This window comes from Trichomycterus rosablanca, chromosome 2 (genome assembly GCF_030014385.1).
Source record: "Trichomycterus rosablanca isolate fTriRos1 chromosome 2, fTriRos1.hap1, whole genome shotgun sequence".
Classification (NCBI taxonomy): domain Eukaryota; kingdom Metazoa; phylum Chordata; class Actinopteri; order Siluriformes; family Trichomycteridae; genus Trichomycterus; species Trichomycterus rosablanca.
The window spans coordinates 23,060,983-23,084,624 of record NC_085989.1 but is presented as its reverse complement, the minus strand read 5'-3'; the positions used below and the strand labels follow the sequence as shown (position 1 = coordinate 23,084,624).

The 23,642-nt window shown below is 37.3% G+C and overlaps 1 long non-coding RNA gene across 1 annotated transcript; it reads left to right on the top strand.

The window, feature by feature from the left end:
• The first annotated feature begins 5,946 nt into the window (after window positions 1–5,946).
• Window positions 5,947–21,536, top strand: LOC134306967 (uncharacterized). The gene is made up of 3 exons (XR_010009592.1): window positions 5,947–6,005; window positions 15,704–15,799; window positions 21,385–21,536. It is a non-coding gene; the product is annotated as an uncharacterized LOC134306967 (long non-coding RNA).
• The last annotated feature ends 2,106 nt before the right edge of the window (window positions 21,537–23,642 follow it).

Sequence of the window (23,642 nt, the reverse complement as noted above, 5' to 3'; positions counted from 1 at the left end):
CTGTGACTAAACGTATAAAAGGAAATAGTAATGCTAAAGTATAGAGCTTTTTAGAACTTCCTTTTCTAAAGTTTCTATATTTCTGAAGTTTAACCAGCATTTTCTTTAGTTTAACTTAATTCAAGTTAGTAGTGTGAATATAGTAGAAAAAAAACACAAAAATGATATATTTACACAAACACAGCATATTTACACAAATCTCAATTTCCTGTTTTGTTAAAAATAAAGTTTTGTGTCTTGTTTTTCTTGTCAAATGTCAAATACTAACTCGAAGTAAAAACAATTTTAACTAAAGAAAAAAAAGTGTTTATAAAAAATATTTATTGCTTACTATGTTAAGTAATACATTTTAAGTGTCATAAGTATATTTATTACTAAAAATGTTCTAAATTGGGGCACGTATACTGCTCAAAAAAAGGGAACACTTTAGGGGATCATCAAAGTATAACACCAAGTTAATTAAACTGTCCAGTTAGGAAGCATGGACGATTGTGAATCAATTTCATGCTTTGGTGCAAATGAAAGTGACAACAGCTGCACTGGAGAGGCAACAACAAGACCCAAAAAGTGAATGGTGGCCACATACAATTACTGTCGCATTGTCTTTTCTGACTTATTCTTATTTTGCTATAGTGTCCTTGTTACTACTGGTAGCATGAGGCGGTATCTGCAGTCCATTCAGGTCTCACAGTTGCTGTGTCTCCCAGCACAATCTCAAGAACATAGAGATACAAGGACATGGGTCGTAGAAGGGCATCAACCCGGCAGCTGGACCTGTATCTGCTTTTTTTGTGCAAGATGGAACTGGAGGAGCACTGCCACAGCCCTACAAAATGACCTCCAGGGGGCTACTGGTATGCATGCTTTTGAGGGTGGCATGAGGGCCCGATATCCTCTAGTGGGACCTCTGCTCAAAGCCCAGCATTGTGCAGTTTGATTGGCATTCGCCAGAGAACAACTGAATTGTCAGGTCCAGCACTGTTGCTCTGTTTTCTACATTGATGAGAGTGGGTTCACACTAAGCACATGTGATAGATGTGAATAAGTCTGTCACAAGGTGTGATTTAAGTATTCCTTCAATTGTAAGTTTTATTGACAATTTTAATTATTCTAAACTATATTGGTTTTAAATTCTTTGTCCCCCTTCTATTTAAAGGAGGCATCATGTGGCTGGCCAGATGTACCTGGTTAGCTTAAATGTGTAAAAACTGATTTCTGTCCGAAAACATGTATGAAACATGTATGTAAACTTAGTGAAGAGATAGCATAAGGTCTGGATTTTAAGGTTTACTGGGTATTTAATAAGTGATACTTGGTAGTCTGGCCATTTTTCTGTCTGATCTGTCTCGTCCATTATTCATCCTGTGCAGTAAGACTTGCTTTTCTATCATTCATTGCTTCCATCCTACTCTGATCAGCCCACATTCAAGTTGATCCAGGGTCAGTCAGAAATATCTTAGGTAAACAAGGGCTACTGGCATGCAAAAATTGGCATCTGGTTTACTGCACCTAGTACCTAATGTAGTAGCTCCCGACCACATAACATGCCTTTCTCACCTCTCCCAATCTGTTAAGACATTCTTCCTAACTGTTATTTCTCTCGCACCATCACCCTAGGCTTTGGGAGTCTAAACTTGGGCAATTGTTTGTAATTTATCATTCTCATTGGAAAAAGAGAAAATATTCAGTTATGTGCGGAAAATCAGTTGACATATTTATAGAGACTTTATTTGCATGTCATGCAATGACCATTGAGGCTGTCTAGGAATGGTATACCATAAAATAATGTTTTAAACAATTACATCTCTTTTCTAGAAGTGAGCTGCCCTTGGTCAGCGTAATGGCTCTAATCTCAGAGGAAGAAAGAGGGATGAAGCCTAGACTGCTGTGGGAGTAACAAAACAGAGGAAGGGGAATACAGTGCTGTCCCCAGAAGTCTGTGACAGCCATTACCTAAAAAGGCAGTCCAATCTGTTTACATAAATGATGAAAACAGCAGGAAAAAGAATGTAAGGTAGAAGGTGGAAGGCCCAGAGGCTTGGCCAGGTGTCACGCTTGGTAACAGTACATCTCTTTCAATACATGTCTGATCCTGTGGACTTTACATGGTTTACATAGCCTTTACACTTACGTGGTTGCTTGTTTTACTCTAATACTGTTTTATATAAGCTAGACATAGAAATCACAATTACATTAAGCACTTTAACCTGGATGTCTTATGTACTACAGGTAAACCAAAGCTCTCACTTCACCCTTTACCATAAGTGCTCTGGGTGCCTAAATAAGGCAAGGCTGAAGGTCTGAAGAGTGTCACTAGGGGATTGGTAGCATTTCTGCATCTGAAATCTCTTATCTCCTTTTATACACTCAATTACTCGCTTACTCGCTCACTCTCTCACACACCCTGCACAGAGTGAGGTCAGAGTAGAATTAGAGATATATTATATGTTCATCGAAACCACACCTAACTCAGAACTTTAAACCTCTTACTAGAAAAGATTAAGGAAAATTGCTAATTACGATAAACTAGGAAATCTTACTATGAAAGTCTGGACGGTCTCCTTAACCTAGAGTTAGATGTGGGATATATCAACATGACTGCTCACACAGTCAACATCATAATAGTGGCATTAGTCTACCAGGGTGGCATGTCTGGTTCCACCGGGAAACACTTCGAGCAAGGCAGGAATACCCTGGACAGGGTGCCAATTTATTGCATGGCTTATGTTACCCCTGAGACATGAGCCAATAATGTCTGCATAGAACCCCAGCTGGCCAAGAGCGTCACATAAGTGGGCCAGCACAACAGACTGCTGTGCCACAGAAGTGCTTGCATGCAGGTTATAAATGATATACACTTCTGTTTGGAACAACTGTCTGTGTGAGATGATAGCTTACACATAGCAACATGCTGTTTAAGTAAAGGCCCATTAAATCACAGATTTATTAGTTTTAATGAAGTACTGTCCTGTTTACATTTAATAGATAAGACTCTTTTGGGAAAATCTATTTTTTAATAATTTTATAATTCTATAGGGCAAAGTTTTGGGATGCAATAACATTACTTACATTGTTAGATGTTTTCAAAGTAAATACAATAGCAATGAAACTACTAATACAAACAAAGTTTCTAAGTATTTAAATGGGGTTTTCTATATAATAAGCCTTTAGGTTCTGTCACTTCCACACATCCAGTGCTGTGAAGAAGTATTTGCTAACTATAGATTTTCTATATTTTGCTACACTTATATTTTGCTGTTTTAGATCTTCGAAGCATATATTATGACAAATACAAGCAAACAAAGTAAACAAAAATCTAGTTTTAAATAATAATTTGATTTATTAAAGGAAAAGGGAACACACTGGTAAATTGTGTGAACACTGTTTTTTAGGTAATTACACTCCTATACATAATAATTGGTTATGCCACCTTAAACAACAGCAACTGCAACCAAATACTTATGATAACCAGAGATTAGTCTTTCTCATTACTGTTGTACATACACATATTGGAGCATCATATGCTGCCATCCAGACAACATTATTTAAAAAAAATCCCTGCTTGTTTCAACAAGACAATGCCAATCCACATTCTGCACATGTTACAAACAGCTGGCTTTATAGTCAAAGAGTACAGGTGCTAAACTGGACTGGCTGCAGTCCAGACCTGTCTCCCATTGAAAACGTGACAGATTATAAAATGCAATACACAGCAATAGACTTAGACTGGTAAGCAGCTGGATTGTTCAGTGACAACAACTGGGGTCCTTTGTTTTCAAACAATTAGAGGTAAACACGCCCCTGTCCCAATTTTCTTGAAATTTCTTGCACCCAATACATTTATTTTAAGCATACATGTGCAAAAATCTGATGTTAGCTGATTTGCAAATGATTGCTTGATGTTTGTTTTTCTACCACCCCACATTTTCTACTTTTTGGAACTGGGTTTACAGAATACGAAGTATGCCAAAGTATGACTTTTGTACGGTGGCCGAGAAGTGCAAAACAAATTTACATTTCAGAAAACAAAATTACAAAAAAACAAAAACAAATTTACAACAAAAGCAAAAACAAATTTACAAGTGCTCGGGTACCCAGTGTTTGTAAATTTGTTTTGGCATATGTAAAAGTGTTTCAGCACTTGTAAATTTATTTTCGGCATATGTAATTTTGTTTTCTAAAATGTATATTTGTTTTGCACTTCCCGGCCGCACATATTTGACGGAAAAGGCAGGGACAATAAACCGGAAGTGCGTGTTGCTTACCTGCTGTCAATCAAACTGTTTCTCAGCGATAAAGTGAACGGAGTTTGTGATGGTGACGATAAACAAGGTTTTGTCTAGTTTGTGGAAATCATTTTATCCAGTTGACCCGCTATTGTTTTTCTTGTGGAAAGTTTTGTGCAGATGTTTAGACGTGGCGTGTGCATCTCTATTTACCGTCCGCTCTTCTAAACATCTAAGGAATTCCCACAAGAACAACAAAAGCGAAATAATGAAAATAATTAACACAAAATGGACAAAACATTGTTTATTAGGGACGGAACATTTGATACCGAGGCTTTAAAACTTGTTTCACTTTTGTAACACTGGACTCAGTGTATCGGAGCTTATATTAAAGCAGCATGTGCGGGACTGATGAAGCTTTGGTGCTGTGTTTTATCTCACTCACTATATAAGAGACAATCAAACCAGGGTTACCCACCGTCCTGTAACATACACAATCCTGCTTTATCTGGAGACTAAACACCGCGTTCTGTACTGAACTGATACAGGACGCTTTGTTCCGTATTTTTATCAATGGGAGACGGTGTGGTGTATGAAACAGAAGGAAACTGCTGCTTAATTCATTATATTAAGTAGTGTTCACTTTTATTCTTAGTAACGTGACATAACCTGTTTAATAAACCGCTGTATGTGTAGCACAGTGGGCGGAGTGCGTTGTTTTGCCTAAAATATGGTTCTGACTTATTATTATAAAGAATGAAAATAATAAATGTTAAACACCATAAATAAAACCTTTGTTCTCATGACTGTGTAAGGTCCCCCCCTGCTGCTATAACCAGCGCACACACACCGTTACTAAGAATAAAAGTGAACACTACTTAATATAATTCCCTCAGTCTCCCATTGATAAAAATACAAAGCGTCCTGTATCAGTTCAGTACTGAACGCGGCGTTTAGTCTCCAGATAAAGCAGGATTGTGTATGTTACAGGACGGTGGGTAACCCTGGTTTGATTGTCTCTTATATAGTGAGTGAGATAAAACACAGCACAAAGCTTCATCAGTCCCGCACATGCTGCTTTAATATAAGCTCCGATACACTGAGTCCAGTGTTACAAAAGTGAAACAAGTTTTAAAGCCTCGGTATCAAATGTTCCGTCCCTAATAAACAATGTTTTGTCCATTTTGTGTTAATTATTTTCATTATTTCGCTTTTGTTGTTCTTGTGGGAATTCCTTAGATGTTTAGAAGAGCGGACGGTAGATAGAGATGCACACGCCACGTCTAAACATCTGCACAAAACTTTCCACAAGAAAAACAATAGCGGGTCAACTGGATAAAATGATTTCCACAAACTAGACAAAACCTTGTTTATCGTCACCATCACAAACTCCGTTCACTTTATCGCTGAGAAACAGTTTGATTGACAGCAGGTAAGCAACACGCACTTCCGGTTTATTGTCCCTGCCTTTTCCGTCAGAAATGTGCGGCCGGGAAGTGCAAAACAAATATACATTTTAGAAAACAAAATTACATATGCCGAAAATAAATTTACAAGTGCTGAAACACTTTTACATATGCCAAAACAAATTTACAAACACTGGGTACCCGAGCACTTGTAAATTTGTTTTTGCTTTTGTTGTAAATTTGTTTTTGTTTTTTTGTAATTTTGTTTTCTGAAATGTAAATTTGTTTTGCACTTCTCGGCCACCGTACTTTTGGCACCATTTTAGAAAAGAAAAAGAAGCCATGGCCTGAATGAAGTTTCACTGTATAAAAGGTAGGTGGCAGAGTTTAGTTTTTTAACAGTGTGCCATGATGTATGTTTTAAAAATAGGGATGCTCTTGCTTACTATATTATTTTTTAAATGCCCTTATTTCCATACATTGAGGTGGTTAAATTGACAATATGCTTTTCCTATGATGAAAGATGATGAGATTCCAGATAGAACAGAGCCATGGTGCCAGAGGGAGCAGATTGTTGTTTTACCAATGAATTAGATAATGCATCTCATTGCAAACTGGGCAGATGGGTAGCAGTGAGTCTCTGTCTCATATCACAATGATTCTGGCTCAGCGGGAGCAGAGTGGGTGGTGCTTATAGGACTCTTTCCAGGATACAACACCATCTCACGGTACATCTCCCCTCCAGAAACATCTGGCCCCTGCTTTCTAATCAACATACAATAGACATTTTGCCAATAAGGCAGGAGACCAGACCCTACTGCAGACTGGGGTCTTTGGTATCAATAAAGTGTCAATAATGTGGTGTGTGTATGACCATATGTGCCAGATGTTAATTAGGCATTATTCTTACCAGATGGCACGAGATAAAAGATAAGCCTCTGGATCAGGGTTAAGGTAATTACTCAAATGATTATTAAATACTTAAGAATTACATTACTACCAGAATATATTTGATCATTTAAGCACAGTTTTAAAAACTGTTTCTCAAAATATCTATCTTGTATGATGTGTGCTCAGTAACTGTAACCGAACAAGAAAAAATAGTAGAACTACTTTTTACACTTAATAATTGGTAAAGAACTGCAGGTGGTGTGTGTTTTTCTCTGAATTGTTGACAGTTAGAAAATAGGGCCCACCAGGAGGGACACAGCTCTTTGTTTGCCCAGTGCATATCATTAGCATCTAAAATACTTCATTGAACATGTGGAGTCAAAGAGACTGTGTGGATAGAAGAAGGGGGTGTGTAGTGGCAGTGCAAGGGTGCAGACAGGCAGGTTGATTAAAAAAGGCCTTAGGATCAAACTGTTTGTAGCAGTGGACAAAAAGCTCTTTGGAAAACTTAATAGCTTATCCATGTCTTCTTTTTTCCAAGATTGCAAACAGTAGTGCTGAAAAAGTAAGGTAGATTACCTTTTGTTAAAAGGTAATTAACAAACACTATATTATACAGGGGAAACTTCAATAAAAAAAACACATTTTATATAACATTTTATAATGAGCAAATTTATCCAATACCCATATTAACCCACTGAAAATTTCATTGCCCACTTGGTTACTCAATCAACAGTTCATTATATTAAGTGGTAAGGAAGTTTAGCTAATTAAACTTGAGATAATACTTTATCAATTAAACTTAGTTAGGTTTAATGAAAGCCAGCCTTTTAGAATTTACATTTGCCTTATTTTAAACCTTACCATTAAAGTCGAGCAGCTAGTTTCAGCAGAAACATTATGCCATGAGTTGAGTAAAAAGTTTATTATTTTTAAACATAGCACAGGCATTATCATAACATGAAGTCACTTCACTTTAAAGTACCTCTAAGTGCATGGGGTGCTCTGTAATGATCAGTATTTGTATTGGGTTTTTTTTTTTATCTAAATACAAGCCATATAGAATTTGCAAATTATTGCACTGTTTTTCTTTACTGTCCCAGTCTGGAACTGGGTTTGTGAATGACTGTGTGAATTTGATAATGTTAATAAATTTTAATTAATTGCACTGAAATTAGAAGCCAGAACCCTATTTGCTAGGGTTTGCCGTTACACCACTCTTACAACTTGAATCCAGACATTTCTAGTGTACTTAATTAGCTTAATCACTGATTTTAATGAGTATAATCATTTTAATGTTGCGTAGGGGGAAACGTCAGTACAAGGATTTACCTAAGGTAGACATATAATGGCAACTCTGTGAATGAGCATCTAGCACAAACAAATAAAACCTCCCAGTATTCATGTTGCTGTAGCACTACCGTTTTCAATGATGTAGTAACTCAACATGACCAGAAGGTGGACCAGAAGGTTTAAAACTGCATTTGAACACTCCCTTTCTTTGTTCAGAAGTTCCTTAATAGTACCAGTTTACTGATTGTTGTTAATAAATGCACATGTTCACCAATCAATTTATACCATTCTATTATTTATATCATATTCACAGAAATATGATTAATGTATGTATAACCAAAAATATTATGTATGTCATGAATATCATGTAAACGGTCTTGCTATAAAATAGTCAAAAGCTGAGACATTTTGTAAAATGCCATTAAACAAGAATATGTGATTTGTTAATTCTGTTGCACCTTTATTTAAGTAAAAAAAATTAAATTTATAATTTAAATGTTGTTCGATTTTTTACATGAAATGATATTCAGCAAACAAGAATAAAAAAAAAACCAAAAGAACAAATACACAAATACATTTACAACCAGACAGGCATACTCAGGCATTGAAGATTGTAATAGAAAAAAAACAAGGCATCTGCTAGTCACATTGACAAATCAGGCAGTTGTACACCGCCTCTGGTACTGTTATGTCCGTTCATCAGTGTCTTTACAAGGTTGGGTTGTGCCCTCCAGATATGTCTCTACTGAAACTATCCCATTGTTCCATGATGTTGTCATTTGTCCAATTCAATCTACCCAGCATCTTCTCACATGCCACACTCTCCATCATTAGAAACTTCCACAAATTCAGTGTAGAAGTTTAAGTTTCCCTCCAACACCTTAAAGTTACTCAAGCACAGGTTAATAGTCCAGTTTTTAATACAAAGTTTGAATTTAATGCAAAATGGGAGTAAAAGTTCAAAAAACTTTTCAGTTACTTACTTTTGTGTAATTCTGTGTAATCAGCATGACTGAATATAAAAGGAGGATCCACTAAACGATCAGTCTTTGCACTCAATGATAAGTCATGGCTCAACACTGACATTGTAAAAAATATTTAGGAAAACCAGAGATCCCAGTCAGTTTAGAGCAAGGCTGGAAAACACTTGCTTGAGAAAACTTCATCCTGCTCTAATAAATAAATCTACATGGGTTTGGAAGTACTTCTGGAAACTGTTATAATTTAAAACAACCCACAGCTGCATAAAAAAATCTGGAACACTGTTATGGCAAGAGAAATCCATACATCAATTCTGTGCAGAAACATTGCTGAATTCTCAGGGCCTGACCTCATCTCAGATAGACTGAGAGTGGAAAGTGTCAAAGTCAAAAAGTACCATCCAAACTGTTATCTGTAACTATGCAAAAGTCAATATCTGTCATAGTATGGGGGTTCATCAGTGCATACTATTTGTGAAGGTACAACTGACACAGAGGTGTATGTTGGGATTTCAGAGAGAAACATGCTGCTTTTTTTGAGAGGTCCATGGTAATTTCTGCAACACAATGGCATGCCGGATTATGCACATGCTACAACAGTGTGGCTGTGTAGACACAAAGTGCATGTGCTTGACTGGACTGCCTGCAGTCAAGATTTTTCATCTGTTAAAAATGTACGATGCGACACAAAGAGCAGAATCAGACAACAGCAACCACAGGGTGTTAAGTAGCTGAAGTCTGGTTTCAAGCAATAATGGGCAATAAATTCACTTGCAAAGCTGTAACAGTTAGTGTCCTCAGCTCACAAGTGATTAAAAGTGCTTCTGGCTTGGGGGTCAGGTTCCACCGGTAAAAACTGGGTGCAGGGTGTCAATATATTACAGGGCTATGACCATCATCACCGGCCAGCCAATAGCACCACTGACATTCAAACACGGATCTCATCGGTGGTGGGCTAGCATAATAGACCACTGCGCAACTCGAACATGTGTTGATGACATCAAATTTTAAATTTGTTTATATTTTACAAACAAAAGTACAATTAAGCTGATAAGTAAAGAATTAGAAACAGATTCTTGGTACTTTAAATAAAGGTTCAAGAGAATTAACAAATCACAGATTCTTGTTTTTATTTCATTTTACAAAAATCTTAAAATGTAAAGGGCTACAAAAACAGAAATATAATATCTTCTAAATGTTTAGCTACTGTAAGCATGACCTTGAGTGCAGAGAGGATCTTTGTGTAAGTCGAGACAGGGCTGTCAGCCATTCGGAAAAGGTGCTCAGGAACGATAAAGTTCTCCTAAAGTGGGATTTTTTTCTTTTTTTAAACCTGTTATTAAGCCATGAAAGATTTTCAGACATACAGAGGATTTTTATGACTAAGCTTATAATAAGACTTAATGGATGATTAGTATCAAAGTTACAGCTAAGAGATAAGGACCTCAGCAGTGCTCACACTGCATGCAAATGAAATGAGTTCACTCACTTGAAAGAGGAAGTATAAAAAAGAAATGAGTGTACTGTTAACCATTCAAAAATTAATTTCAAATTAATTAGTTTCAAATTAATTACTTATTAATTTTAACATGAGTTTAGTTTGGCTACATAAACTAGATAAACTAAGCCAGTGGTTCTCAAACTGTGGGACGCGTATCACTGGTGGTACGTGAAGCAGCACGAGGTGGTACGCCAGATAATCTCGGAAAAGTAATTACATGCACCGAAATTTTTTTAATAATAATAAATAAAAAAATAACAAAATGTGTAAATTACTAATAAAATTCTTATAATTCTGTTTTAATAAAATCAGTTGAATTAAAACAAATCGTATTAAAACTAATGTGTTATTTAAAATATTCGGGGCTACGCAGACACCGTACTTCATTACGTCTATACTTCACGTTCGCGGTTTCCATCTGGAAATTTCCGAAACGGTATCAGTAAAGTTATCAGTAAAGTTATCAGTAAAGTTATCAGTAGATCTCTCGCTTTTATCAGATCAGATCTGCGTTTGAAGCTCACTGATCTCGTTCCTGGCTGCTCCGCTAAACAGACGCATCCCACTCACTCACATGCCGATTCTATTGAACGGATCTTTGAAATGAACGAAAGGAGCCGAATCTTTTATTTCTGCACAATTCTTATCGGCTGTAATCCACCCATTCAGCTTCCATCAGTAAAGGGGAATTAATCGTAAATCGTAATAAAGGCTGTGTATTGTCGATATTCAAATCCGAAACACTTTCAGTATTGCGGAGAGCGAGACACACACACACACACACACACACACACACAGAGAGAGAGAGAGAGAGAGAGAGAGAGAGCTGGTAGTATAATTACAAATAATTGAGAAATAAACTATAAACTTGTTTAATTCTGTTAAATCTGATTATTTCAATGTGCTTATGTTTTAAAGCAGAAACAAACACAGTCACATCTCTGTACAAGAGAGGATTTTTCTGAAACTTAATGAAATGCAACCACAGTCTGCCTCTTCCCTGTAGTGTTTTTGCCTTTTGAAATTAATCTTTCTTATTTAAGTGATGTTTGAATTAGCCCTACATTTAATGCAAATTTGATGTTAATATCGAGGGTGTCTTACCTAGTTTACCTAGTAGCGTGAAGAGTCACTTTTTGAACGGCTCTTTGAAAGGAACCGAGCCAAAAGATCCAGCTCCCGTCAAGAAGCCATAATTCCCATCACTAATATACTGTATATACAGGGGTTGGACAAAATAACTGAAACACCTGTCATTTTAGTGTGGGAGGTTTCATGGCTAAATTGGACCAGTCTGGTGGCCAATCTTCATTAATTGCACATTGCACAAGTAAGAGCAGAGTGTGAAGGTTCAATTAGCAGGGTAAGAGCACAGTTTTGCTCAAAATATTGCAATGCACACAACATTATGGGTGACATACCAGAGTTCAAAAGAGGACAAATTGTTGGTGCACGTCTTGCTGGCGCATCTGTGACCAAGACAGCAAGTCTTTGTGATGTATCAAGAGCCACGGTATCCAGGGTAATGTCAGCATACCACCAAGAAGGACAAACCACATCCAACAGGATTAACTGTGGACGCAAGAGGAAGCTGTCTGAAAGGGATGTTCGGGTGCTAACCCGGATTGTATCCAAAAAACATAAAACCACGGCTGCCCAAATCACGGGAGAATTAAATGTGCACCTCGACTCTCCTGTTTCCACCAGAACTGTCCGTCGGGAGCTCCACAGGGTCAATATACACGGCCGGGCTACTATAGCCAAACCTTTGGTCACTCGTGCCAATGCCAAACGTCGGTTTCAATGGTGCAAGGAGAGCAAATCTTGGGCTGTGGACAATGTGAAACATGTATTGTTCTCTGATGAGTCCACCTTTACTGTTTTCCCCACATCCGGGAGAGTTACGGTGTGGAGAAGCCCCAAAGAAGCGTACCACCCAGACTGTTGCATGCCCAGAGTGAAGCATGGGGGTGGATCAGTGATGGTTTGGGCTGCCATATCATGGCATTCCCTTGGCCCAATACTTGTGCTAGATGGGCGCGTCACTGCCAAGGACTACCGAACCATTCTGGAGGACCATGTGCATCCAATGGTTCAAACATTGTATCCTGAAGGCGGTGCCGTGTATCAGGATGACAATGCACCAATACACACAGCAAGACTGGTGAAAGATTGGTTTGATGAACATGAAAGTGAAGTTGAACATCTCCCATGGCCTGCACAGTCACCAGATCTAAATATTATTGAGCCACTTTGGGGTGTTTTGGAGAAGCGAGTCAGGAAACGTTTTCCTCCACCAGCATCACGTAGTGACCTGGCCACTATCCTGCAAGAAGAATGGCTTAAAATCCCTCTGACCACTGTGCAGGACTTGTATATGTCATTTCCAAGACGAATTGACGCTGTATTGGCCGCAAAAGGAGGCCCTACACCATACTAATAAATTATTGTGGTCTAAAACCAGGTGTTTCAGTTATTTTGTCCAACCCCTGTATATACACACACACACACACACCTAATTAATGTGAGCCTTATGTGGTTCTGTGATGAGAAACATAGGTGGTTCCTGGAAGTTTCGGTTTGATAATGGGTGGTACTCGGTCTAAAAAGTTTGAGAACCACTGAACTAAGCCAATAGAAAACAAGAGTGCTGACTGTGGACTATTCTTTTTTTTTTTTTTTTTTGTGAAAGCAAAACAGAGGAATGATTATTAAGTACAGTCACATTGGACACAAATGCCCAGGTCACTAGCTAATTTTACAACTACAGTCCCTTTATAGTAACATAATGCAGTTGCTCAAAGTCACCTGATTTTAACTCCACCAGAAAATGTGGCCATTGCTTAAACCTTAATTGGACCAGTCAATTTTACTTATTTATGTAAGAAATATTGTGTGAAAGATTAAACCAACCCTGCAGGTAAGGCTTAACAAGTTTAGACCAAATCAAACCACATGGCTTTGTCTCCCTAAAATAGAAAGTTCAAATGGACCCAGGTTTTAGGAGACATGACTAAGATAAAATTACTGTAATGCAATCTTTAGTAATTAACCCCCAGGCAGCACTCTGTGTGCTTCTAATTACTCACCATAAACCATATGGGATCACCCTTAATATGGTAGAAGGCACTCCCCCAGCCTCTTATGTGTGTGGTGGAGGTTTAATGGGATTAAAGGAGACTATGGTGGAGATCACACCGGGGGTTATGGGGGCTTGATGGATCACCCATACTAGCTTTTAATGTTTGGGATGTAGGTATTTGTGTGCTGCCACATTACTGCCCCCACGAAACAAACTCCACAGCTGCAGTACCTCATCACAAGGTGTTCCTGGATAAATCAAGTGTTTCAAGTAGCACTTTGTTTTTCTTTTTTTATCCTTAATTCCTTATCTCTTCTGATGTCTGCATGGCATTTGGTATCCTTCTGTTGTGTGTGTTTAAATACAGGAGAGTCACTTTATCTTATCTCTCAGTGCAACTTAATCTCTTTCTTAGAAGCAAAGTATGCAATCAAGAGGGGCCTGGGGACGTGGCTTTTACCATTTGTTGGTAGAGATTTAATAATTTATTTGAACTCTTTTGACCCTATAGGAACATAAATCATTCCATGAAAATACCATTTTAAGTCTACACAAAAAAAACTATGTAACAAATAGTTCTACAAGCACATTGTTTTATACCATATTTATAACATATTTTATTAAAAACATTAACAAATCATAATTTGAGGTGACAATTCTATATTTATATGTATATTTCGAAATAGTGAAAGCAATTTAAATGTCTGTTAGGTCTGAGGGTACATGTGGTATAGGTACGGCCCTTCTTGGCCCTTTATACAAACAGAAATTTAATTTATTAATTTGATGTTGCAGAAATATGTCCAAAAGGTCAGATGTTCTCAGACAAGTAAGCTTTAAATCGCCATGGACATAGAGGCTGTTGTGAATTACAAAAGCTGGATGGAATAATGCAGTTAGGTTCCAGCAGGGTGATTACGTAAAACACATATCGAAAGTGGTTTTGGATTGACTAAATCAGACTAAAGTTAAGCTTTTGAAATTGATTTACCAATAGTTCTCATACTGAGAATTTGTAGACTGTACTGAAAAGTCAGGTCTGTGCTAGAAACCAATCAATTTTAAACTCTATGGGGCATTTAATCAAATATTTGGTTTGCTATATTTATAAGTAAATTTTGTAATTTTCCAAGACCTGAAATGCTGATTTATTTGACCACAATACTTGTTTCCACTGTGTTATGGTCCATTCTAGATGCCTCCGAGCCCAGAGAAGTCAACGCCGCTTCTGGACATGGTTAACATAAGGCTTATTTTTTTTGCACAGTAAAGTTTTAAGTGGCATTTGTGCATGTAACTCTGTATTGTAGTGCTTGTCAAAGGTTTGCCGAAATAATCCCTCACCCATGTGGTTATATCAGCTATTGTTGAGTGGCAGTTCTTGATGCAGTGCCATCTGAGGGATCGAAGATCAGTTCAGCCTAAGCTTGCGCCCTTGGCCTTTACGCACTGAAATTCCTCCCGATTCCTTGAATTGTTTAATGATATTATGCACTGTAGAGGGAGAAATATGCAAATCCCTTCCTTTCTTTTTTTTGAGGTACATTGTTTTCAAACATTTCAGTAATTTTCTCACACATTTGTTGACAAACTGGAGATCCTCTGGCCATCTTTGCTAATCAAAGACTCAGCCTTTCCTGGATGCTGCTTTTGTACCAAAGCATTACAATCACCTCTCTGAAATTACATAATTATTTAGTTCTTTCACCTCATTACTAGCCCTAATTTGCCCCTGTCCCAACTTTTTTTTGGAATGTGTTGCAAGCCTGAAATGCAGGAATGGAGGTATATTAATAAATGAAATGAAGTTGAGCAGACAAAACATGAACTATCTCAGGTTCTGTCTGCAATCAAATAAAAGTCAAAGTAAATGTAAGGAACACTGCATTTTTATTTTATTTGCATTTTCCATACTGTCCCAACTTTTTCTGATCTGGGGTTTGAGTTGTTTTACTCTTCACTTAAATTATGTTTTAGCTTTTCACTTAAATTATTAGGGTGACCATATAATTGTATATTGCATTTTCTATAATCATACACTTACATATACTGTTACAGCTGTCATATCTCCAGACAGAAAAATAGTAATTCACAGTATTATTGGTTAAATAGTCTTATTACCAGGACAACTGTCATTTAAATTGTTACTACATTGAAAGGCCAAACATCTCATTAATTAGCCTCATGCATTAGACAACTTTTGGAAGCCCCAATGCTTCTTCAATTCTTCTGCCCCACTACCTAAATGTGTGGATTAGGGAGCTGCTGTTGGGCTGATGTATTTAACAGGACAGCGTTTCTCCCTTCCCTTCTCCCTCTGTAAGGTTTGTTTTGGCTGCTGGCTTTGCTGCTTTTGGACAAGACAGAAAAAAAGCCTTTTTTCCTGTCAGCCTGATGAATGTGGATGGAGAGGAAGAGAGGTTAGTGCCCCATGCAGACACACTGCACCAATGAGAAAAAGCACAAGACCGAGACCTTTCAACCCAGCTGTGGGGAGAGGGGTGGGGAGAGTTTCCCCTTTCCAGGGGTCCCTAGTATCCTTTTGTTGAGTGAAGTGAACGCCCAGAAAATGGTTTGTGCAGCAAAGCCTTACTGTTAAATTTTGGCTTTAGCTTTTTACTCTCTCTCCTACAGGGTTTCAAATATTCTAACGACAATTAGATATAAATATAAAGAGGTGTAATTTTTTGGAGGGACAGCATGTAAGTAAAATTTCCCTTCCCCCTTACCTCATATCCTGAGCTGGAACATTGTCTTGGCATCTGAAAAAGTCATTGAAGTGTGCAAATGACAAAGGATTTAAGAATTATTCAGATAAAAAACTCTCATTAATTACTGACTGTTCTGCAAGTTGTAATGCAGTGAAGCTGGTGATCCAGTAGTGTTTACATTAACAGTAATTATAGTTATTATAATCTTGGACTCTATCATTTGCAAGGGGAGAATACACCCATCTTGAGGCATCACATATTCACTCATCACGTATTTATGTATTTTCAATCAGGCTGGTCTGATTTTTTTCACCTGGTCTGAGGTGGAAAAAAACTAAGAACCTGAAAAGAAATTATTACCAACCATCCCTTTTAAAATCTAACTTTGTAAATCTGCTTAGCTGAAGTAGGGCAGTTGTAGCCTAGTGGTTAGGGTAGTGGACTAGTAATCAAAAGGTCACTGGTTCAAGCCCCACCACTGCCAGGTTCTTACTGTTGGGCCCTTGAGCAAGGCCCTTAATCCTCAATTGCTTAGACTGTATACTGTCACAGTACTGTAAGTCGCTCTGAATAAAAGCATCTGCTAAATGCTGAAAATGTAAAGTAGCTATTTTACCCAGGCTTAATTTTGTGAAGTAAATTTTAAATTTCTTTACTCACTGATAAGTTCAGTATTTGATCAGTAGTTTGATCATACAAAACAATTAGGAACTAGGAGCTGCTTGAAAAAGCCATGTTTTAAATGACCTTCCTATGCCAGAGGAGTGGAAACCAAGAAGACATCTTTCATGTGCAGGCCTGTTAAATGGCAAATATGGCCAAGCAATTGATTTGTGTAGTACAGATGGTACAGCAATCAGTGTTTTAAAGTTGTGTGGAATGGCAAAAGGTGCAACAGGTAGTGTGGGTGCAGCAAAGCACCAAGGTCCTGTCAATCCTCACACCCCTCTTAATGTTTTTAAGAAGTTTGTCATATTATCACCTCCGTGTTTTTTCTGGGTTCTGCAGTTTCCTTAAAACAAAAAGAAAACACAAACATAAAGAACATAAATAAAATATAAACAAGATGGATTGGTTGCTCTAACCTACCCCACTATGCTTTGGTGACAGGTTTCTATGCAAGCACATTAAAAGGAGTAGGATTTTCAACCGTTAATTGATTTAACTAATGAGCTACAACAACAACAACAATAAAATCCTAACTACCCACACAAACCATGTGAATTAATCTTGGTCTCTTGCAAATCTTCATGTTGCATAGTAATGAAGTAATGCACAGCAGCACATGACCCATAAAGAGCCTTTTAGTGTATGTAGGTCATTCAGTCAGTGAGTACATCATGTAGACAAACACAGTATCTGCTATGGTGTGGAAACCTGCATAATAGCTAGTGATGGAAGACATAAGAGTGGAGGGATAAGCAGGATTTTAAATTTTAGAGTCAAAAGATCAGTTGCTGATGTATGTGTATCACCAAAAAAACACCATACACACATAAAATCAAAACCTTAGGTGTGTGCATATTTATGTGACCACATTACTGTACGTTTTTTACACTTCCCCTTCACCCAAAAATTTCAGTTGGTTTTTCAATTAAATTGCACAGATTATAAATCACAATAAAGGTTAAAATACAGGGAAAAAAATCCTAAAAGTATTTATTTTTACATCACAAAATCCTGGCATTGTAGCAGGAGTGTGTAGACTTTTTATGTCCACTGTGTATCCGGTAGCAGACATAGTTCACAACAATATGGATAGCATCAAACCAGTTGATACCCTAGAGGAATTAAAACTGGAGTGGTTGGCTCAAGCTCCTATTTTTTTCTGGTCACTTACACTGCTTCATTGCTTTACTTTTTAGACACATCGTTCGAGCCAAATGTAAGTCTTTGGAAAACAGTTTTATGCCATGGTGTGGATTTTACAACATTTGACCACTAGGGCTAGCTAGACACACTAGGCCAGCCATTATACTGTAGTTGAAACAGTGCTTCCTTTTCCTCCATGATCATCATGGTATTAGGAATTTAATTAACAAGGTTTGCATACTTTAGTTAATGTAAAATGTAGTAAGTAGATAATGTTTAACTTAGCTAAGACTTTTTCATTTTAATGTGGGAATCCAAAATGGTGTAATTTTATATGAATACCATGAAAACTTTTAGATGAAACACTACACATTGTCAAATTGTTCATGATTAGGTACATATTATGATCCTATGACAGAAAATACGCGGCAGAACACCAACATTAATTTAATCTAGGCTATGCTGGTAAATCGAGGCTGACATTAAGGAGATAAATAAATGTCCTCATGGTGCAAACAAAGAGCCTTTGGAACATAATGGCCTACAGATTCTTGCTGCCTCATCTTGGTCAGAAGAAAGGGTGAGACAGTAACTGGCTTCCTGATTGGCTGGGAAGCAGATGCATGTAAATGTGATTGATGTGGCTGCTGGTGGAGCCTGCATCCTCCAGCACAGGGTGCCAGGTTTCTTCTGGTGCAGTGCTGCAACATACCATCAATATGCAGGGCATCAAGCCTCCTCCCCAAAGCACACACAGTCACCCCTTAGTCAGGGTGAAAAAAGCAAGAAGCGTAGACAAAAATGCAGGATAAGCACAGCACCCAGACAAATAATGTGGGTAGAGACTGACAGAGGGAGAAAGATAAACTATAGGATTACCTCAGACAAATCTGCTTTTTGGCAGACAGCCTGTAATGACAGTGCACTGAGCCAGTCAGGGGTTTGTATGCTGTTGCTATTGGTCACAAAAGACAATGTCTGAACACCACACAAGACATCATCCTCATCCTCAGAAGTAATGAGTTTGCTTTTTAGCTGTGTTTATCTTAGTAAATGTATTTATCCGAGCTCAGAACAGCTTTCTTTCCCTTAAATATTCTAGAACAAACTAAAGTAAAGTATAAAAATACAAATAAAGATTTGGACACATTAATAAAATGTTTGGACACCGTACTAGGTAATACCCCTTTGGCTTTTATCACATCTTGCATTATCAACACTTTTGCATTTAGCTATTAGTCTGTCTTATCCTTATTTAGAAGTTATCAATCACATTTCTTTGCATAATGCTTCTAGTTTTGAAAAAAAATGTTAAGTTGTTGGTTTGCATGCAAAACATGTTAAAGATCAACCAAAACATTTACAATATTCAAATCAGGGGACTGCAGTTTTTGAAGTAGTTTATGGTAAATTTTATATTGTCCTGTTGCAATAGTCAGCCTCTTTTTATATTTCTTGTATGTGTCACATTTTCTATAATTTGTAAATATTTTGTGAAATTCATTCTTTGTCACAGACAGATGGTGGTGGCTCAGTGTATAATGCTCTGGGACTGTCAGTGTTGGGCCCTTGAGCAAAGCCATTTATTGTTCAGCTCAGCTGTGAGTTGCTTTGGATAAAGACATCTGCAAAATGCATAGATGTAAATCTACCTGGGAAAAATACATCTGGCTTTTGGATGTTATTTTACATACTTCAGCCATTGAATTTTTATGAGAAACTGTGTCTGAATTACAATCTAAGAAGTTAAGGATTGAGGGCCTCAAGGGCTTAACAGTAACAAATTGGTGTGATACATGATTTTCACGGCTGTGTATTAGATAGGGCTTTATGCATTACATACAATATATGGCCAACAGTATGGAAAGACCTGACCATGAGCTTGTTGGGCAGTCTATTTAAATCTATTTACCCCCCCCCCCCCCCCCCTTCCCACCAACAAAAGACTTTCCACAACAATTCAGCCAAAAAGAGAGTGCGTAAAGTCAGTAACTGATGTTGGACAAAAGGTTCCAGATTAGCCCAGAGTTGAGGTCAGGGCTCTCTGCAGGCCACTGGAGTTCCCCCACTCCAAATTTTTCAAACAGTGTCTTTTTGACCTTCCTTGGGGTCACAGTCATTCTGTAACAGGAAGAGACTTTTCCCAAATTGTTGCCACAAACTTGAAAGCATATAATTTATTTTATAGACCTGTTAGCAGCAGTGGGTGTGGATGGGTTTGTAGCTGGGCTTTATTCAGAATGGTAGATTTTAAGCTTTGTTTCCATGGTAACTGTACTGGCTCAATCATGAACAAAGACCTCTCTTCCTCAAGACACTCCTAGGTGGTTGCTCATTCAGTAATCCCTGAAAGACTATTAATAAGAATGTTTTTGCTCTGTATAGCAAAATTGATTAGGGAAATTTTAGGGAAACTCTATCACCAATATTAGTGCCTGACCTGCATGAGTGATGATAGTGGTTTATCCAACAATGCTATCCAACTAAATTCATTAAATCAAAATTAATCTAACTGCATTGACTAAATACACAATGTGCAGTTATTAAACCCCTGATTTAAAAACATGATCCACATGTGCTATAATTTTTTCTATCATTTTATTTCAAACCTTCCCGTCTCCAAGATTCCAGAAAGATTCCCAACAACAGTATTCATGAAACATATTCAGTATTCATAAAAAAGTATTCATGAGGATTTAGACCCAACAATAGTACTGAAACTGCTTTAATTAGAGTATTAATTAAACTATTAAACTATTAAACTATTAATGTTCTCTGATAATGGATACATTTCTATTTTTTGTTTAAGTAGATATTAGTGCAGCATTTGATACTTTAGATCATAATATTTTACTGGATGGACTAGAAAATACAGTAGATGTTAAAGGACTGCTCTCTTGGTTTAAATGTTATCTGACTGACTGTACCCAACAATATGTGCAGCCCTGAAATCCAGGACGGGATATATATTAACAAATGAAATTTAGCTGACCAGACAAAACATGATATTTCCTGGCTTCATACTTTCTGCAATGAAATAAAAGTCAAAGCGAATGTAAGAAACAATGTATTTTTTATATGCATTGTCCATACTGTCCCAACTTTTTTTGATTTGGGGTTGTAAAAAATTACAACAGAAGGAGAAGCATTCTCTTACATAGCCCCACAGCTTTGGATTAATCACCTTGCCTCTGCCTTCAGACTCACATTGAAAACATACTCATTCACGCAGGGTTTTGACTCCTAGATTGGGACTGTCCATTCCAACTTCTGACAGAGGAGCAGAACTTGGATATTTAAGCAAAATTTGAGGGCTGTCTCGTAAAAGCCTTCATGGCTGTATTACCTCCTAGTTCTCTCTTTTAGTTATGCTGTAATAATTAGGAGTACCAGAGTCTCGTGATTTTCTCTGTACAATTGACATCCTTCTATTAAGGAGTTTGTATCACATTTTAACTACATCTTCTGTTTTTTATCCCAAGGTGGTTCTGACGTGAATCTTTTTACCCACCTGAGGTTGAAACCTGCAAGTTTGAGGCTGCCATGCCAACAATGCCAATTTTGCTGGATATGATGGGAATCTGCCGTGTCTGTACTCACAATGTCCAGAACTCACTATTAGATGTTACTCTACCACAGACTGAAATGAAAAGATGATGAACTTAATTTTTTTAATGGTTTTCACTTGTTTGTGTAATTCTAATTAATTCTAATTATCCTCCAGGCCACCCTCTCAAGGTTTCTTCCCTATAGTTTTAGGAAAGTTTTTTTATTGTCATTGTTGCTCTCTGCTTGCTCAACAGAGTTTTTTTGGTTTTCAGTACTGCATTCTGTAAAGTTGCTTTAAGACAAATAAATGTAACTTAATCATGCAAACTTATAATCTCTGCTGTAGGTGCTATAAGACATAATTAATTCATTTATTTTGTGTTTTACCACTGCTTTATCCTATTCAGTTTTACAGTGAATCTGATTGACTGCGAAAGGTAGGAAACCAGACAGGTTGCCAGTACATCACAGGGCAAACACACACACATTCATACACACACAAACACAAACAGATGGCAATCTTAGTAGCTCCAATTAACCTGACTGCATGTCTTTGGACTTGTGGGAGGAAACTGGGTTGGGTGGCCGAGGCCCCACAATGGATTAGCATCCTGTATGGGGTATGTAAGTGCATTGCGCCCAGTGATTTCAGGTAAACCAGACCCTTATGAGGATAGAGCAGTGGTAAAACATTAAAAAAGTAAATTTGTTTGGCTCCATGTAATTGTTGACTGAATGCCTGCCAGCATTATTTATTTGACTAGATCTTCCTGATCCCTCTATTAGGCCTAGGCTGTGAATGGATCTTTGTGTAGAGGAACAGTCTGAGTTTTGTTTCCTCTTGCTTGCCAATATTTCAGGAGATATTAAAGTTAACCATGCTTAACTTGCTACAAAACCTCGACACAGAGGTGGATTGAAGTGTGGGTTAAAAATTAGGTATAATAGTAAATAACAGTAACATAACAGTAAAATTAGTATACTTCTATACTTAGTAAATCTCTATACAAGCTATATAAAGAGCAATCAGTTTAGATTTACGTGGCACCTGTTGTGTATCCAGTTGTGCATTCACATGTAGTGCATATACTTGTTTTGGAAATCAAATAGGACTACACAAGATACACTACAACGTTTATTTGGCATTACAATGGGTCTAATAACAAGTTTTTTTTCACACAATTTCAACCCTACTAGACCTGCCCCAGTTATCCGTATGGGTAGTGGCAACAGGAGCAATACTTGCTCTGCTTTAATGTGAAATGGCAGCACAGAACAGGACAGGCAAGTGCTAAAGCACATATAGTGTTAAAATCATCTTTCCTTATCTCCACCACTCATTATTAAATTCCATATTGTTTCTCATACAACTCTCTGAAACAATATCAGAATAATCTGAACAATATCAGTGCAAGAATTGTTACATTTTTGTAGCTGTGCAGACACATGCAAGACAAATTACATTGTCCAATTTCTTACTGATATAGCAGAAGGCTGTAATGTGTACCTAAGCACTTTTATTGTGCGCTGGAGGCATACTAACCTACTTCTGTAGTTTCAGGTTAGTTGGTCAGTGGTGCCCAAATTCTTGCATAAAACTATACTTGTTTTACGCTGCCATAACAGCCAACATTTTTATATAGTGAGTTACTGACATATTTGTATTATTACTGCAGTTATCAAAAGATTAACAACATTTTTCAAATCTAAAATAAAACACTGAAACCAAACAATGTCTTTAAAACTAACTGAATAAAACAGTAGACATTTTTTAAGTGTTTAATGTATCATAATTTGCATTTTTTTAAAGTTATAATATGCATAACATTCTGCTAGGAAGTATTTATACTTATATATTTATACTGGTAATACAGAAAATAACCTAATTCCCACGGATAACTATGGTTGAGGCTTTGTGATACACTATATGGCCAAAAGTATTTCGACATCTGACCATAAGCTTGTTAGACATCCCAGTACAACAGATGGTATTAAAATAGAGTGACTTGTATGTAATTTTTTGAGGTAAAACAACAGACGGTGCCCATTTAGTGAAAAGAGCATTTGTAGAGTTTGGCACTGATGTTGGTAAAACAACACTGTTGTTTGGTAAAGAAAGCCTCAATTGATGTTTCAGTTTATTTCAGAGTTGTTAACTGAGGCTAAGGTCAGGGCTCTGTGCAGGCCACTG